The sequence below is a fragment of the Mirounga angustirostris genome, unplaced genomic scaffold, assembly GCF_029215605.1.
Source record: "Mirounga angustirostris isolate CCGP_5_RB_7025 unplaced genomic scaffold, mMirAng1.0.hap1 SCAF_71, whole genome shotgun sequence".
NCBI lineage: Eukaryota > Metazoa > Chordata > Mammalia > Carnivora > Phocidae > Mirounga > Mirounga angustirostris.
This window is the reverse complement of record NW_026991779.1, coordinates 231,130-247,973: the sequence shown is the minus strand read 5'-3', so window position 1 is coordinate 247,973 and position 16,844 is coordinate 231,130. Positions and strand designations below refer to the sequence as shown.

At 42.1% G+C, this 16,844-nt stretch overlaps 1 long non-coding RNA gene across 1 annotated transcript; it reads right to left on the bottom strand.

Moving 5' to 3' along the window:
* Nucleotides 1-1,747: 1,747 nt before the first annotated feature.
* LOC135363244 (uncharacterized) lies at nt 1,748-15,630 on the bottom strand. The gene is made up of 2 exons (XR_010408897.1): nt 13,430-15,630; nt 1,748-10,828 (listed from the first exon to the last, which is right to left on the bottom strand). It is a non-coding gene; the product is annotated as an uncharacterized LOC135363244 (long non-coding RNA).
* Nucleotides 15,631-16,844: the final 1,214 nt, after the last annotated feature.

Here is a 16,844-nt window from a genome sequence, read left to right as displayed (position 1 = left end):
GGGACCTCTTGTTATTTTTTGAGGTTCAAGGCAGAATCCCAATTCTACAGTTTGTGTGTGGGGTGGTATGAAATAGGGTAAACATGGGGGCTGGAATTCTAGGCCAGTTATTTTGGCAGAATGTAGAGAGGCAGATAGAGCCAGACACTCAGTCTAATGGATTAGGCCAACAGGATCTGGCTACATGAACACCCCAGACTTATTCCTCACTCACTGGGCCCTGGGTTTGGTTGGTGATGAAGGAGGCTGTAGGTTGAGGAAATTCAGCTGTCAGTGATAGATCATTAGATCTGGAGAGGCCAGTCTGATCGCGGTATTGAGGTTTCAAACTGCTATGGGGCAGTCTTGTCAGACTGGTCAGGAAAAAAAAGAGAGGAGACACATATTGCAAGTGTCAGGAAAAAGAGAGGTGCCATCACCACAGATTATACAAATATTTAAAAAGATAATTAGGGAAGAAGACATACAAATGGCCAACAGATACATGCAAAGGTGTTCAACATCATTAATAATGAGGGATGTGAACCAAAACCACAATGACCTCACACTTGTTAGAATGGCTGTTATCAAAAGGACATGAAATAACAAGTGCTAGCAAGGATGTGGAGAAAGGGAACCCTCATGCGCTCTTGGTGGGAATATAAATTAGTGCAGCCATTTTGGAAAACAGTGTGGAAGTTCTTCAAAATATTGAAAATAGAACTACTCTATGATCCAGCAATTCTACTTCTGGGTATATATCTAAAGGAAATGAAACACTAACTTGAAAAGATTGATGTACCTCCATGTTCATTGCAGCATTATTTACAATAGCTAAGACATGAACATTTCCTAAGTATCTATCGATGGGTGAATAAAGAAGATGTGGTATATATATGTACTTTACATTCATTATATTACACACACACACTATATATATAATGGAATATTACTGAACTATATAAAAGAATGAAATCTTGCCATCTGCAACAACATAGATGACCATGAGGGCATTATGCTAAATGAAATAAGTCCAACAGAGAAAGACATATACTGTATGATTTCACTTAGATGGGGAATTAAAAAAATAAAAAAATGAAATCCATAAGTACATAGAACAGATTGGTGGTTGTCAGATGTTGAGGGTGCAGGTGGGGTATAGAAAAAATGGTTGAAAGAGGTCAAAAGATCTAAACTTCCAGTTATAAGATAAATAAGCCCTGGGGATGTAATGTACAGGACGGTTACTATAGTTAACAATATTATACTGTATATTTGAAAGTTGCTAAGAGAGTAAATCTTAAAAGTTTTCATCCTAAGAGAAAAATTGTACCTAGGTACAGTGATGAATGTTAATTAAACTTATTGTGGTGATCATTTTACAATATATACATATATCAAATCATTATGTTGTATACTTATTTATTTATTTTTTTTAATTTTTTTTTCATTATGTTGTATACTTAGAACTAATACAATGTTATATGTCATTTTGATCTAAAAAAAGAAAGATAATAGGGGAATATTATGTATAATTTCATGTTAATAATTAAGGTAACTTAATTGGTATAGACAAATTTCTTGAAAGACATAAACTATCAAAGAAAATTTTTAAAAATCAATTACAGCAAACAATGAATCATGGAACACTACATCAAAAACTAATGATGTAATGTATGGTGATTAACATAATAAAAAAATCAATTACAGCAGTATACAGAAGTGATAATATGTCATGACCAAGATAAACCCAGGAATGCAAGGTTAGTTTAATATTTGAAAAATCTATCAATTTAATACCCAATGATAAGCTCAAATATATGCAGAAAAAGCATTTGACAAAATCCAACATCCATTCCTTGTTAAAATCTTTCAGAAAGCTAGGATTAAAAGAGAACTTCCTGAGCCTGCTAAAGAATTATAAAAAACCTTATTTAAAATTATACTCCATGATGAAAGACTGAGTATTTTCCTCTCTAAGACCAGGAACAAGTGAAGGTTGTATGCTTTCACCACTTATATTCAATATTGTACTCCCTCAAAATCCAAAGGCCTACAGATTGGAAAGGAAGAAGTACAACTATCTTTATTGACAGATGGCAAGATTGTCTCTGTAGAAAATCCAATTGAATCTGCAAAAACTTATTCAAACTAATAAGTGAATTTTGCAAGTTTGTAAGACACAAAATCAACACACAAAAAATCAATTGTAAAATGGCCTTTACCAGTAGAGTTTTGCTAAATTGAATTGTTTTAGGATTAGTTGAAAATCAAGTGCCTCCCTATGAGTATATATCACTTTTTCGTGGATGCCAAGTTGTTAATACCCACATAGAAACCAAAATCTACTTTATTTTCTCTCTTGAGAAGTTTATTGCTCGTCCTCTGAAACAGCAGTGATTGGAGTTATACTTAGGATTCTTCAACTCTTCAACTTTGTTCCATTTATTTGTTCTGTTCTTTATTTGTTCTACCTAATGCTATTTTACTGGCAAGTATATCACCTCACAAAAATCAAGGATCTTATCTGATGTGGGGATTCATAATGTTCTTCAACCTTTTGTTTTGTCTAACTTGCTTACTTCACTCAAATATTCTAAATTGCAATATTCTAGGATTTTTTATGTCAAGTATTTAGACGTAGAATAGAATTCCAAGAAGTAAATAAACATGTTATCTGCATCGCATGATCCTTACCTCTAGACCAATTTGACACAGGTGGGCCTTAAAAAGTTGGTCCATTTCCAAGCCATCTCCTACACAAACATTGACGAAGAAACTGGTTTCAGTGTCAGTTATGGTCCATACGAGTGATTATTCTTAACTGACATTAAAAATGTTCCTTTTTTGTATTTCCATCCAAGCGGTCCGTAAGTACGTGACAGCCTATCTATGCATTTGAGTGAGAATAACACTGATTGATTTGGGTGTATTTTTAGGATGAGAGAGGAGGGTTTTTTGGGGGGTTTTTTTGGTTTTTTTTTTTGATGGAAATATTTCATATTGTGAAATGATGAAACATAGTAGAAAACATTGAGTCAAAGATATAAATACAAAATAAGCCATAAATCTACTTATTCTAAAATAGCTTTTTAGGTTCTTTGACACATGGGAAGTAAGAAACTAATGACAACCATTATTATATGGTAAAGTGTTATATAGTGAAGCAAAGATGTCCCATGTACTCCAGCTTTTTGATATTACCTACAGTTTTTTTCTATGTCCAAATGTAATAGATGAACTCCCATTTTAAGTATTGTGAGAGGCCTATTGCCTTACTCGGTATTTCTATTAATTCTTGGTTAGGGTGGGATGATTTCCAGCCTGCTCTAAATTACTACTCTTGTATATTTCTCAATTCCTATTTGTAATTTTCCTTAGGTTCTGTCCTTTTCCTACTCTGCTTCTTTCCTTTTTCTTTCTTTCTTTCTTTCTTTCTTTCTTTCTTTCTTTCTCTTTCTTTCCTTCTCTCTCTCTCTCTCTCTCTCTTTCTTTCTTTCTTTCTTTCTTTCAAGTATAGGACTCAGCCTTGGGTTTTTAGTTTCCCCAAGCTATACTACAACAAGGGTATTTATGTAAGTAGCATAGGTTTCATGGTTAATACAGGAGGATTAAACACAGAAAGAATTTTAAAAGCAAATTAAATCAGGACAGTAGTTCCTAAAAGTCCTCTCGCCATGTTGGCTACTAGAAATTTCTCATTAGCCATCTTTCTTCTCTGTTGTCATTTTTCTGAATTCCTTTTATTCCCTCCCTCTGTTGGATGGTCCTGTCATCTCTAGTAATTCGAGTAACTGGCCACCATATCTCTATCATCTCTTGCCTATCAATGGAAAATGTGCACATTGTTTTCTAAACATTTTCCCCCACATTAACTGATCCAAGAAAATGCAAAAATCTTCTAGTAAGTAAAACAAACAAAAAGTAGTAGACATCTTGCATTTATTTCTCCCATATATTGGGATGTTGAGCAATTGGTGGAGCACATCACAGGCTGACTTGCTGGCTTGGTATCCAGTTGATAATATATATGGTTGTTCCGGCCATTGAGAGCAGTGCCATTCTCATTGATTGGTGTCTGTGCCCAGCACTTACAGATTTTGAATATCATCTCAAGCTAAATCTACTTTCCTATTTGAAATACAGGTACATGCTAATGTAATTTCATTTTTAGCGTTTCGTTGCTATATATATTTTTTCAGTTGACCCATTTTAGATTGCTTTTCTTTCATGCTTTTAACTAAAGATTGATAAAACTTATGTTTCTTAAAGAAGTAATAAACATACATGAAGTAAATGTCTAGTAAAACATATCGTTCGCTCTTTACTTTTTTTCCTAATCCCCCTTTCTCAGAATCTAGTTGCAAAGTATGTGATTTTCCCAGTGGCAAACAGATCAGAATTTAGCATTTAAAAACATTTTACATTTAAATTCTAAAAAATATTTTGCTATTTCTGTGTTTTTACTTTCTGGGATATTTGGTAAGTTTGAAAAAAAAATATCAAAGCTGATCTGAGTCATTACCGCTATGAACGCTAAAAAACTAAAATTTCAGTGTACATAATATATTCCGGCATACTATTTGTTTAGATTCATCTTGTAGCTGATTTTCTCTGGTTTAAGTATAAACTTGCAAAAGTGAGCACAGCAATGCCTTAATCATATATATCATACTAGTCTGACTTCTAGGATGTTTACTTCAAGAGTATTGCTTGGCTCGGTGTTTATAGCCTCAAAAAATTTGAATCTCATTTCTAGAAGTCAGTCTATAACTTGAAATAAGATGACAATGCTTTCTCAAAACAAACAAACAAACAACCCCAACAGAAAACACCATTTCCCTTAGATTTACTTATAACCTCCGAGAAGCAAGGACTTTGCTTGTTTGTTTGTTTTAAAAATCCTGGGAATGTGGGGATAGGATGAGTTCAGTTCTACATAAATTTAACAGGTCCGAAGACATAAGTCCAAATAGATGGTTTTGCCTTAGCTGGTGAGGATGCCGGGGCTGCTTCCTTTGTTGGTGCTGACATCACTGAAGCAGTAGAAAGGCCACTGCTTTCCTTTTTAAAGTTCCAAATTCACCCTTTAGAGTAGGTTAACACTTTGCAAATGTCAGATTTACAGTTTCTGGTGAACAGCGAAGAAAGTCCAAGAGCCTGTAAGAAATTAGAGCTGAATGGTGAGCACAGCACCAGGTGTAGAGTCACTGAATCACTGGGTCGTACACCTGAAACTAATGGAACCGTGTGTCAACTCTACTTCCATGAGGGGAGGGGGTCAGAAATTAGAGCTGTAAATCAAATTTCTTTACTATATCTTAGCTCTTAAGATACATCATATTTCAAAGATTCTAACATTTACATTTCTTTTTACATTTTCACATTTCTGGAAACAGGTTGTGTCTTGTGGTTCTGATGTCCTTGTCATTGCTAGTCCACGTGCATAAAAACTTACAGTATGAATATCAGCAACTTGGAATAAAATTGCAGAGACGATACTGTATGACCAGCACTCTTGATAGCATAGATGATAGTATTGTGTGGGAAACATGGTCATCCATGACTCTGAGTTGAACATGTTTGGAAATACTGGATTTGGGATGGGAGTAAGCTTTAGGAATACCCTAACCGATTTGTTTTGCTTATACTTTATTGTTTTTCTAAGATTTTATTTATTTATTTGAGAGAGCTCGAGCACACATGCACGTGAACAGGGAGCAGGGGGAGGGGCAAGGGTAGGGAGAGGGACAAGCAGACTCCTGCCTGAGCCTGGAGCTCAATCTGGGGCTGGATCCCATGAGCCCCAGACCATGACCTGAGCCCAAACCAAGAGTCCTCCGGATGCTTAACTGACTGAGCCACCCAGGTGCCCCTCTTACAGTTTCATTTTTATATAGATTCAAGCAGGGCATAAGATAAAAACCTATACCTCAGTAGGTATTATAAAGCTCTTTCAGTAAGTATGTAGTGAAAGTTCTGAGCTACAAAAAACACGTGTTATAACTTGTGTAGCTTTGTTTTTATTCCTTTCTTTGTGGTACATACAATAATGTCATCCTTGCAATCATTATGGTATTATGATTTTGAGGTGAACACAGATCATGAGATTTTAGAATTTTTGATTTGCTAATTTTAAAGAAGTTTTTACTGTTGCTATGTCTTTTAAAGTGGTGAAATGAGTCATATATCAAAGGAGGCATTGAAGCATTTCTTTGAAAAATAAAATTTTACAGGACTTAATCCATCCTTTCATTTTCATAATTAACATTCTTTTGGAGAATTACTATCAAATACGTTCTTTAAAAGTGAACTTCAAAGTCTAACTTTGGGCCATAAGTAAACTACTCTGCCTTGTTTATTATAGACAATCATCGTTGAGGGTTTTGAAGTTTAGTTTGGAAGAGGATTTAGCACTCTGCAAGTTTATATTTAAGATTGCAATATTGACTGATTGTCTTTCTGAGAATGTAATAGACATAATAAATTGCTTGCAACACTTAATATTTTCAGAGTGTTTGCCATTACCGTACTTGATGATTATTATTAAAAAAAAAAATCTCTCTGATCCCCCCGTTCTGAAAAGGAAACCAAAATTACTTCTCAATCCCTTCACTGTCTACATATAATCTCTGATTTAATATCACTAACCCAATACAGCAACACCTCATTTTCCCAGCATTGCTCAAGAAAAGTTTGTTCCATGCCAGTACACTTCCCAGATATCCGAAGAATATGCATTTAAATGACAAGCCTATTTTTTTTTTTTTTACTATTTCTGATAGAAATATTTCTACAACACACTGTTATTCTTATATAGAGAATACTGAAAAAAATCTCTAAAATTTTGTGCTTCGTGGCAATCTCAAGAGACTGCTTTATTCGTTGATGGGTCTTCAGCACACAGTAAAGAATGGAATAAGAGGAAGCAGTTAGTGGACGTGGACTACACTCAAAACTCAATGAACTTCTTTTTCGTAGAACACGGGGACTCATTTTTGCGAATATCAGTTACAGCAGATGGCGTGCTCCACCTGGCCCAGCAGGCTATGTGCACAACCTCGGCGCCCCCCCACCCCCACACCCCCACCTCCCGGGTTCGGTCACGGTGTAGGCGCAGGACTGCATATACTTTTCTCCAGAGGGCCGGGTCCATAATCTCAATGCGCTATTTGAGAGTTCCAACGTATAATGAGTAATAATCGAATTAAGCATCACCTCACTCTAAGTTAGGAAACACGACTTTCTTCTTTCTAGTCATGGCACAACTATTCACTTAGCCATCCAATTTTGAAATCTTGGCATAGTCTCTGATTTTTTCTGTTTCCATCTTCCAGCTAGGTCAGTTGTACTGCTGCTTTTCTCTTTATGTCTCTACTATTAACACCCTTTTGACTTTTACTTTGTATTTCTTACCCTATTACTGCTTTTACCTAGAATATTCTAGTTTGTCATATGCTTGATCTTTAGGCCTCCAGTCTCTTCAATTTCCAGTGTATTAGGTACAGAACTGACTGATCTTTATCAATGAGAGGTGTTTCCCTGTTCAAAAATCTCCAGTGGTTCCCTATTTTTGTTAAAAAAAATTTTTTTAACCAAATAATGAAAGACAATTACCAGCAGAGGCTGAGTTCTGTTGGGTCACATATGGATAAAAGGATATATAATTGTTTTGACATTAAGCACGACAATCCCTTCTGATCAATCACCTGTATGGCAATCTGCTCTAACATCTCCTTGGTCTTTAGGATTGAATGTATCGAATACATCAATTTTCATTTCCAGGATAAATTATTGGAAAATCTCTACACACTCTTCTGAAACCGTTCAAGAGATTCGTTGATGTTTTGAAATTTATCTACAAATACTGAGGACATACCTGGACATTTTTTGAGCAACTCGATATATCACTGAATTTTTTTGAAGTCCTTGATACTTTAAAAAATATATATTTAAAAAATTTTACCCCACTTTATTGAGAGGGAATTGACATATAACATTGTGTAAGTTTAAGGTATACAGGGTGTTGATTTAATAAACTTGTGTATTACAAAATGATTATGACTAAGTCATAATCCTATGGCTAACTCCTCTGTCCTGTCACATAATTACCATTTCTTTTTTGTAGTGAGAACATTTAAGAGTTACTCTTTTACCAACTTTAAAGTGTATTATTAGCTATAATAATATAAATATAAATAAACATATATAATACAAAGTATTATTAGCTGTAATCACCATGTTATACATTAGAGCCCCAGAACTTGTTAATCTTAGTTTTTTTCAAAATTTTATTTTTTTATTTGAGAGAGACAGAGATAGCGAGAGAGAGCAAGAGCGAGGAGAGAGGGAGAAGCAGGCTCCCTGGCAGGCTCCCCACTGAGCAGGGAGCCCAATGCCGGGACCCCGGGATCATGACCTGAGCCAAAGGCAAATGCTTAACCCACTGACCACTCAGGTGCCCCTGAACTTGCTAATCCTGTAACTGGAAGTTTATACCCTTTAATCAATTATCTTTGCATATCTCCCACTTCTAAGCTACTGATAACCACCATTTTGAATACTTCTCAGTGTGTATTCATTGTATTCATTCTTATACTTAGTTGTTTGTCACAAGTTTAACTGAGATGGTATTATGTGCCAATGTGCCCAGTGTCATAGATGTGATGGTACACAAACACAGGATTTTTATCTTTATCTAAACTATGGACTACTAGCTTTCTTCACCATTTGGTGTTGAAATTTACGTTTTCTTTGCATATTCTATTTGTAGAATTTGAAGATCATTTTCCTGGCTGGAGAAAAAGAAATTCTAATGTTTGTTAGCAAATTGCTCTCTTCCCCAAGCAGTACGGTTCTTTTCCTGCCTTTTCTTTTCTCATTGCCTAAAATATGATGGAAGAGTATTTTATATTGTCCTAAGTATTTTTCACAAGTCTCGGCTCATTTTGAACGTAGCACTTTTGACACTGATTTAAAACATACTATATATACGGCTGTGCATGTTTTTTAACTTTACAGTATTCCGTATTTTTCAATTTAATTAAATATATTTTGAAAACATAATATTTAATGTCTGTTTAATAGTCCATCTTATTTAACTATCCCATATTTTGGGCTATTTGGTTTGAGTCCAGGTTTTTTTTTTGGTTGTTCTGCAACTTTAAATAATGCTTCTATGAACATCCTGGTACATAATTCTTTGCCTGTGCTTCTGATGATTTCCTTATGTTGTACTCTTGCCTCCAAATACTGTCCATGTCTTGGGCCCAGGGACTAAGCAGACTGGCTGTTTTTCCAATCTATGTCCAGTGAATATATTTTTTACTCAATGATCTTTAGAACTCTTTTGATGACTGACCAGATGGAGTGTTGCCCAGTGTGCCGCAAGATCTTCCATAAACCCCTTTAACTTACCCCTTGCAGCAGGCTAGGACCCCTGTAAGGCCTGGAGAAGGAAGAGAGGGGCCTACACAGCTTCCCAGCTGCTGATGGTAGGACACATAAACTCTAGTCCCCTTTCCCGGGGCCGCGCCTTGTGAGTGCGTGCGTGCGTGCGCGGGAATGCGTGCGTGCGCGTGTGCGTGAGTGCACGCCGCGGTGGGGAGAGCTGAACTATTGCTGCTTGCCACAGATTGAATTGTGTCTCCCTCCCACACCAATTCGTAGGTTAAAGTTACAGCCCCTGATGGGCTGTAATAAAAGTATTCCTAAAAAGTGGCATTAAACATTCTTAAAACCTTGCTTCTAATTAACAGAGAACACGATACCTGCATTTCTGTGGCAAAAAAAGAGAAAAACGCCAAACTGCATTAATCTACTGTCAAAATAGTACTACAACTCACTGTAATCCAAGTCCCAATTCAGATTATGTGGTTAGAGGGTGTCAAAATAGGCTTTTGCATCTCAGTTAGCAACTGATTAACTGTTCTCTGCAATGCTCTCAGCAAACCTTTCCCTCTTTTTCCTCCTTTTCTCCTCACAAGTCCTGCCAGATTCTATCAGAAGGCACAACTGTCCTGGTCCGGAATGGCGTTTCCTAAATCTAGTCCATCACCGCCAATACCAGAATCAAAGAGGGGCCGAGGGGTTGTTAAAAATATACGTGGCCCCCACCCCGGCCCTACGCCCTCTTAAGTCGCGGAGGCTGGGGGCGGGCGGAAAGGGCCTGGCTCTGTAGTTGAAAGCAACGCTGCAGGTGGAGGGGCTACATCGCGCCGCAGGCCTCAGCAGCACCTAGGCCTCAAGCTCCACCATTAGCAAGGAGCCCGGAGGCGGCGTCTGCATCCGCTTCTTCCTAGATTCTCCCGCCGGGCAGGAGGCTGGGGCAGAGAGAGCTTAATTCTCGGCCTCTCGGCCTCGCGGCCTCCCCTCCGCCCCCTACCGCTTCCCCCGCCTCCGTGGCTGAGCCACGGGCCTACCGGGCGGCCTGGCCTCAGTTCACCCCGCCCTCCGGCCTGCGCGAGGAGGACTTACAGAAGAACTCGGCCACGGTTTCGGCGCTCCCGCGCAGGGTGATGCCTTGCTCCCGGGAGAGCTGCAGCGCCATGGCCAGTCCTACAGACGAAGGAGTGCGCTTCCCCCCGGCAGAGAGCGACGGCGGAGACGCCCACAGCAGTTCCCCGCCACTCGTTTCAAAAGTAACGGCGCAGCACGCCCTCGGGCCTCGGCGCAGGCGCGATGAGCCTCTAGGCCCCGCCCCGTGGGGCGGGGCCTGCAGGTCCTCTGGGCGCTTTTCGGAGCTGGCCTGTCCGCAGGCGCAGGGGGTAGGCGTGGTCGCCCAGTTCTGGGTGGTCAAGCTCCGCAGGGTCCCGGCTGGGCGTGTGTAGTTGTGGTCTACTAGACCGGCCTGAGGGAAGAAGACGCCAAAACCTGGTTTGGGTTTTTTTTTTAAAGATTTTATTTATTGGGGCGCCTGGGTGGCTCAGTCGTTGGGCGTCTGCCTTCAGCTCAGGTCGTGGTCCCAGGGTCTTGGGATCGAGCCCCGCATCGGGCTCCCTGCCCCGCCGGGGGCCTGCTTCTCCCTGTCCCACTCCCCCTGCTTGTGTTTCCTCTCTCATTGTCTCTCTCTGTCAAATAAATGGATAAAAATCTTAAAAAAAAAAAAAAAAAGAATTAATTTATTTGAGAGAGAATGAGAGAGAGCACATGAGAGGGGGGAGGGTCAGTTTCAGATATTTTAAATATTTAAATATTTAGGTGGAATTACTTTAAAAGAAAATTTTGTTGCACACCATATTCAAAATGCTAAAAATTGTACACCTTGAGGTGTTGAAAACATGATCTTATGAAAATATCAGCCATTTTCACAGATCTGAAAAAAAGCTACTGAATTGTACTATATGCCTACTTAAGTTTTTGTTAGCTAAGCAAATAGATTTATTTTGAGATATGCAACTATGAATAATTGCCACTGCATTAATTCTACCACATTGTTAGGAATCATGACCTTGCATTGCAGACTCTAAAATGGATCTGAATTTGAAACCCTGAGAACACTAGCGATAGAAGGGCAATGAGAAACATCATTATAAGGGCTCCTACAGCTTCTTTTAGGAGGAAAGAATCTGATACACATGAGTACTTTCAGGGCACTAAAAAAGCAGCTGTGATTACTAAAAAGCATCTATGCTCCAAGCTTGTAGCTTTGAACTAGGTGCTTAGCTCTGTATTTGAAGATAGTTATAGGAAACAATGTAATATAGCAGCCGAACTGCTTTCAAGGTCAACCAAAATTCACGGGTATTTAAATGAGAATTTAGGGATGCCAGAAACCTTCATTCTGTTCAGTGACTACTACTGAGTACAGATCATTCAGTTTGGGAATAGGATAAAAAAGCATGCATGAATGTCATGCATGGAAGTAGTTCCATCAACATGCCTGTTTACCGGCACAGATGGCCAATCTAAGTGAATCCAAATTTATTTTAAATTTAAAAACATGTTAAATGTTTCTACAGAACTGTCTCATGGGGTCCTGAATCACACACAGTACTCATTTTACACTTACAGAGTGTAACAAAAAGGATAAAAGCAGAGTAACAGCTTCTAGTTAAAAAAAAAAATCCTAGCTATAAAGTTCAAATGTCTGCAATAAGTTTTTACCACAACCATATGAATCACACTGGGTATAGAAGTTTGGAATTTTTATATTTATTTTTATAATCAACTACTGTCTAATCTCTCAATCTTAAATCTCTAGTTAATGCCACCAAATATAAGCCCAAACAGGAACCTCTGACTACACACAAGCTCTTAGATCGTATTCTTTAAACTGACAACTTTCAGCACTTTATACTTAAGGAGGGCCTGTACTACTCTTAAATATTTTACACTTTCGTTTTCCACGTTTTACTCAACATAAACTCTTAGAAATATATAAGAATATATATACACATACATGTCATAGAAAGTGGTCAGCCTATTGTCAACATCAGCTATAATATAAAAACCGTAACTAAAAAAGTCTTTATACAGAGTTTCAGATGATCTGAATTTTACACAGAAAAGTGTAACTTTGAGAAATGAGGACTGTAATCCTGTGCTACTTGGGAGAAAAAGTAATGTGAAAAGAAAATTAAATTAAATGTAACCCCTTCCATTTAACTTCCAATAAAATGTTACTTTCAAAGATTTGGCAGGCTCTGAGTGAAGTGTTCTTATGTATGACTACTTAAAAAGATCACCAAACTATCCTAAGTTTCTGTCTTTAAAGGGAGAGAAGGAAAAAAAAAAGAAGAGGACACTGATGTTGATTTGTAAGACAAATCACTTTTTTCTTTCAACTAATAATCTGCCTACAGAACATCTCCAAAGAACAGCCTGACACACTGAAAAAAATCAGCCCAGCTCTCCTGCCCGCTCCCCATTCAATGGGGGCAGAAAAGTGGAAGTGTGCAAGGGTGAAAGGAAACTAGGGACAGATGGCCTCGGAGTAGCAGGTGACCTTTGAAAACTGGGGGCCCACAACAATCAATAATTCCAGATCTAGATGGCCTTCGTGCCTCACCCCGAACTCGCAGGAAACTGTCCTTTGAAAAGAAACCACTTTTTCTTTTCTTTTCAGGGTTTATCCTCTGGTTGCTCCAGATTCAGATTTTGAAGGAAGACAGCCAAAGCGGGGAAAGAGGACTTTAAAAGGAGGGCGGAGTAATTAAACAGAAGAGATAAGATTTGCCCTAAGCTATCGCCTCGGTCCAAAACCCCCGAAAGGAATGAAATCGACACATACATACACAAACTCGTTTAGGAGAAACTGCCTTAAAAAGAGCCCCTTCTAAAATCCCAAAGGAATACACCGTAAGAGAATAAAGGAAGACAAAAATATCAGACAGTCCATTTTCAATGAAGCATCCCTCTGCCCCCCCGCCCCCGCTGGGCGCCCCCAGCCAGCACCCAGCCCCGCGCCCCCAAGGTAAAGTGGCAAGTGGGGGGATGCTGAAGGGACTACCTTGTTTTGTCTCCAAAGGGCAACACAGCAAACATAGGAAGGTCGAAGTGCAGACCACGCGGCCTCCGCAGACTCTGGACTCCGGGAGGCGCCGGGGGGCGACGACGTGCCCAGGGGAGGCGGTGACTCCAAGCCTGCTCCCTTACCGACCCCGCCACCGGGCCGCCGCCCGCCGCAGCCCGCTCGCTCCGCGCTGCGCCGCCCCCTGGCGGGGAGCGCCCGGCAGAGCGGAGGCCGAACGCCGGCGGGGGGGAGCCCAGCGCCGAGCCTCGGCCGGCCGCTCCACCATCACCGCCCTGAGTGCGCTTTCCTGGCGGCCAAGGCAGCCAGCGCCGGCTGCCCGACGGCCGCTGCCTGGAGGCGGCGGCGGCGGCGGCGGCGGGTCCGGGACTCTTCTCCAAAGAGGCGCGTCCTGGAGTCAGTCGGAGTCCGCGTGTAGAAGCCTTTGCCCGCGCAGCGGCTTCTCACCAACTCCTCAGGCTTCAGGGCATCCGCCCGCCTCCACTCTCTGCTCCGGCCCCTCCTTCCTCGGCTTCAACCTCAATTCCTCCCCAACTCTACGGGAGCCTTTCCCACGCGCGCCCCAACTGCCCCCCGGGCAGCCACCTCCCAAAGGACAGGCACCCTCCTCCCCGCCCTCGGCAGCGGCCGCCCGGCGCTTGGCTCTCGACCGGGAAGAGCTGGCCTCTGGGGTCGGCTGGGGCTGCGCGGGACCCGTCAGCGCCCCGCTGTCGGCTCCCGCCGCGCCTCCCCAGCGCCCTTTGTGTGCGCGCCGCGAACCCCTCTGCGGAGCCCTTTCAGCGGCGCCGCCTTGGGAGCAAGAGAGAGTGAAAGGAAGCGCCGGGCCAAGCAAGGGACTGGAAAGGGGCAAAAGGCGACAGCGCTTACTCTGGGAAGACTCCGGCATGTTGCTGCCTTTGGGCTCCTCGTGGTCTCGCCCCTACCCCGACTTCCCCGCCCGCCAAGGGCCAGGGCGAGGGGGGACGGGGGAGGAGCGGAGCTGCTGGGACCGAGTTGGAAATGGTGCTTCCGGAGCCGCAGGGAAGGGGCTCAAAACTGTTTTGGTTTCGCTGAGGAGATTTAGGGGGACTAGGAGGCTAAAGAACGGCTGGGGGAAGGCCCGTGAGCGCGGATGTATGTAAATAATCTTGCTCTCAGGGAATAATCTTGCTCTCACCGGCCGTGTGTGTGTGGGGGGGGGGGGGGGGTCCGCATGTACATTTTTGCATTGAACTTTTTGAGCAAGTTGGATCGAATCCCACGCTTGGGCTTTTCGACTGTACTAGCCATAAAGTCGAGGTGTCTACACCCTAACAGGACCAAAGACCTACTTCAAAAGCAAAGGGCCTGGGAACCGAGGTCGTTTAATGGTAAAGGAAGAGGAAAATTCAGTAAGGGAGAGAGATGAGCCCCCAGGTCACTCTCAGCGCCCCGGGTGGGTCTTCCAGGGGTCCTCTTCTTACCTGGTGGCTTTCCTAACAAAGTAAGAGCAGGTAAAGTCCCAGTGATCATCCAGCCACGCTTCCACGGAATCCTGGTCCCGCTGCAGCTTCGACTCCCCGGAGCCGGGGCTGGCCCGCTCCATGATCCGCGCCCAGCGTCTGTGCAGCTGGTTTGTGCCGTTTTCCACCCCAGCTGGGGTCTCTCCCTCGGAGGAGCCGGCCTCTGCCCCGAGACCCTCCCCCTCCGCCTTGCGCCGGTCCGGCTGGCTTTTGGCGAAGCTGCTCCGGCGCCCGGCCAGCCGCTCGCCACGCCCCACCTCTCCTGGTGATCACCGCTCCCAGGTGCGGCGGGTGGGGCAGGCGCAGCAGCCGCGCGGCCTCGCCGGGGTCGGGCGGAGGCTGGGTCTCGCCGTCTGTCGGGTCCCCAGATTCCAAGGCGGCGGCGGAGGCAACTGGCGAGCTCTCCGGCCGCTAAGTGGCCGCCGCTGGAAGGAGGCCGCTCGGCCGCTGGGGTGCGCTGTGGGCTGAGCGGGTTCCGGGGGAGCGCGCAGAGGTGACTGGGGGTGTGTTCGCAGAGTGCCCCACAGTACGAAAGGGAGAGTCGCGATGTGTGCGCCCATCCCAAGTCCTGAAAGCTGGAGTTAGGGGAACCTTCCACCAAAAGTAAGAGGTGCGGCTACCCTGGCGACTTTTCTCAGGTCTGAGTGAACAGTGACCGCCCGGCCTCGCTTTCCTCCCCAGGGCTTGGGTCTGGAAGGTGCAGGGATCGACCTTCCTCCGAGCCCAGGCAGCCCGGGGGGGTGTGCCACGGATTTGCGGCTCCTGGTGGGTAACTTCCAACAAAGGCATTTCCGTAATTACTATGTTGTTAATAACCACAAATAATTATAAAGTAGGCGTCTTTGCATCAAACATTCCCTTTTTATGACTGCAACAAGATTTTCTGGGAAAAGGAAAAGGTAAAACTGAAGTAATCATCATGGTTTGTGTATGAAGTCAGAAGACAAGGGAACCTCTGTACAATTAGGTTAGAGAGCATAGACGCTACCCGGGGATAGTACAGAGCAGACTGGTTAGCCCAAGTTTTATTAGTCATTTATATTTAAATGGAATTAACACACACCCCACAAAAAAGTATCCGTTTCAAAGGGCTCAGCTTTCCTACTCTATTTTGTCCTATCCCAATCATGCTTTCCAAAAAGGAATTGGTGTCTTCCTTTTGCTTTGTTCTCATCTCCATCTCCTTGTCCCGCAATTTGCAGTTTTAATAACGGTATTTTGCAATGACCTAATTTGGGGGCAGAATGAAATATGGAGTTGTATGTTTCACAACGTGTGAACGACACCATTAGCAGTGATATACCCATAGTGATTTAGCTGACATACTTTTAACAAAGTCCTTTCAAACTATTCTTGGCAAGAATGTTAGACATTACTCATAGAATGAGTATTACTACATAGAAATGCATAATTAAATTGATAATATAAGAACTTTAAAAAATGTCTTCCAATCCGCCAATGCAATGGTTTATCCTTCCTGCATTAAATAATTGTCCTTCTACAATTATAGTTTTTCTGAAACTTTACTGATGTATGCAAGTAACCACAAACCAACAAAAAGTAAGCAAAGCAGTAGAATGTGAAATAATGTGCAATAAATTATATCGGATTTTAAAATGCGAGTTCTGTGATCCTGATGTGTGATTACAGTGCTCGTGAACTCGAGACTTTGTCCTCAGTGCTCAGTTTTTCCCTGTGGAAATCCATGCATTTCTCCTAACAGAGGGTCAGTTATAATTTAAAACTATACTTTCCTACAAAAAATGAAGTGAATTTTTGGCTTGAATTGTTTGCTTCAGCTGGCTGCCTTGATTAAATAAACAAGCACTATCTAACTGTCCATTTTTCTCTTAACCTGAAAGGGTTAAATTATCAGAAACCAGAGAGTTTTCTGAAAAGTTACTGCAAGAAAA